Genomic DNA, 2,573 nt, shown 5'->3' on the forward strand with positions numbered 1-2,573 from the left:
AGGAGACAGAATTTGTGGCCATTGTCTGGGCCCAGGCAGCTCGACAGCAGCCACACCTGCCCTTTGGGGGTCTCTGCCAAGATTTAACCCCCTTGTCCCACCGCTGAGATCCGTGGTCCCAAAACACTTCAGGGTCATGCCCCCACCCCGTCCATGCTCCCCCGAGTCGTGGCTGGGAGTGGGGCCGCAGCTAAGGGGGAAGGGACACAGACAGGGGTAAGGGGGCTGAGGCAGGGGCCAGAGCTGGGGCTGGAGCCAAGAGTGGAGCTGGGTGGCTCCCCCTCCCCGCCCCATGGGGGCTGGCCCAGCCCCAGCTGCATCCCCCTGAATGTTACTCCATTCCCCCTGGCAGGGTGCACCCCACATTTTGGACCTTTAACCTAGATAATCGTGCAACAAATAGGGGAAACTGAGGTACACACAAGATGCAAACAAAACATCCAGAAAATTCCCACTTCGTCAAAGGGGTGTCAGTGGGGTCGGAGCTGGGCAGCAGCACAGGAAAGTGGGGAGGTTAAACTGCAAAACATCCCCCTGTGTTCCCGCAAAAGCCTCTCGTTTATCCCCTAACCCCCTCCCCATTAAAATCTCCACCCCTGCCCTGGCACACAGAGACCCCCTCACTCCAACACAGATTTTTAACTTTTCTTACTTGTCCTTGGCCTTCCACAAAATGACCCAGGGCTTTTACAATGAGAATGAGAAAACAAATTAAATCAAACCCAAAGAAACCGCTATCGACCTCCCCACCACACACACTTTGGGTCTGAATTTTTCTACTGAAATGTTGAGGCAATAAAACTCTCACTGCTCTTGTCCAGAAACAAACCTAAGCCCCCCATGCAGTACCTGGGGCATCTATGTCTGACCCACCAAGGCTTCAGCTCCTTTGGGGAGATTTCCAGCTGCCCAGTCCTGCTGCTATTCCAGGGGAGCAATTCCTGGCTCCTGTCAGCATTTATCTCAGCCCCGTTCTGGGCATCACAGGTTTCTCCGCGAAAGGGCAGCGAGTGGTTCTAGGGGCCAGTGATCCTCCTCCAAATCGAGCTAGAACCTGAGACTTCTTCCCCTTCCCCAGGTTGTGGGCGGGAGGCATTTCACAGAGCTCTCAGAGCTATAGCCCTGGCTGGAGAGAGAAAAGCCTCCCATCCCCCTCTGCTCTGGGGGCTGGGTTTCCTCCTGAAGCCTCTGCCCCCCACCTAGTGCCTATGGCTCATCCCTGACCCTTGCTGCTGCTCCTTGCTATAGACTGTGAAAGGAGCGGAGGCAGCAGAGGAGCTTTCTGGGGACGCAGATCTGAGGCTTTGGGAAAGCCACATTGTCTGAGACATCAGAGCTCTGCAAACCAGGCAGCCACCCCCTCAATCCGAGGCCTGTTCCAGCCCTGAGTCTGGGCTGCCGCAATCCCTCACCCAGAGCAGGGCGCCCACAGATTACAGCCTGGAAATAGGCGTGTGAGACTAACTCCTGTTCTCCCTGACAGGGCCTCCCCTAGACCAAGTGGCATCCCAGGCAAGAAGTGTCTTCAGTGCCCCCCCCCACTCCATATGTTAAACCATTGAATACCTTATTTTTATTGCATTTGTAGCTCATTTCATGATTTCGATGCACAATCTGGATGCAGGATTTTCTCTATCATATAAGACAATAAATGTTCATGCTAGGATGTGTAAATCTGTATTTATTCATGCCGTATATAAGCAAATGAAAAAATAATTTCTTTTAAGCATATAGAAACTTTTAATTTTGACAGTAACTGAAATGTACTAACATCTAGAAATGGAACTGTCACCAGCACAGGGTGGGCTGGTATTAAATAGTGTTACAGTCGGAGACAGACAGCGTTAGGATGTTAACCCCAGCCCTTTGTTCAAAGGTCGCTTCTCTCGCCTTTCCCCCATGAACTGAAGCGCAGCATTCAAGAGATCCGGAGACTAGTTGATGACGTTTCCAAGTGCTAAAATAGCAAGCGATGTCCGTCTTGCATTGGCCATTATTGACTGGAGAGATGGTTTATGGAGAATAAACTTCAAGGTGAGAAGCAGTAGCCCAAAAGGCCTGCAGGTGCTGAAGTAGCTCAGTTGGGAGAGCATTAGACTGAAGATCTAAAGGTCCCTGGTTCAATCCCAGGTTTCAGCAGGCTGTTTCATCCCTCTTCCTGCAGCAGTGAGCTCTTTCCTGGAAGCCCAGCACTGCCTTTACTCAATGCAAGTCCCTCATTTTGGGCTTCACTGCAGGAAAAGGCAGCATTGGCTTCTGCACCCAGTTGGCCCACCGGACCTTTCTTTCTTCTCTTGCTGCTTCTCAGCAAGGGGAAGAAAAAGAAGCTCCCCTTCAAGCTAGAGTCACAAGGGTGATGTAAGGACGACTTCCTGATCCCTGGCTCCAGTCCTCTGCTCTTCCAGCTGACCCATCAGAGAGCTGCTGCCAGTTTCTCCAGGTTCGCCCATCAGTGTGTGCCAGGGTGAGCACCACCAAAGTGCAGGGAATTTGAGGGCGGGGCAGGGCAGTGCACTGTAATGGAGTTTCTGTCGTGTAGTGGTTCTCACATTTCCCTAACCTGCATCAAGCCG

The 2,573-nt window shown here is 52.3% G+C and overlaps 1 non-coding gene across 1 annotated transcript; it reads left to right on the forward strand.

Moving 5' to 3' along the window:
- Positions 1–2,066: 2,066 nt before the first annotated feature.
- On the forward strand, positions 2,067–2,139 carry TRNAF-GAA. Its single transcript has one exon. It is a non-coding gene; the product is annotated as a tRNA-Phe (tRNA).
- Positions 2,140–2,573: the final 434 nt, after the last annotated feature.

Source organism: Mauremys reevesii, linkage group 14, assembly GCF_016161935.1.
Source record: "Mauremys reevesii isolate NIE-2019 linkage group 14, ASM1616193v1, whole genome shotgun sequence".
NCBI classification, from domain to species: domain Eukaryota; kingdom Metazoa; phylum Chordata; order Testudines; family Geoemydidae; genus Mauremys; species Mauremys reevesii.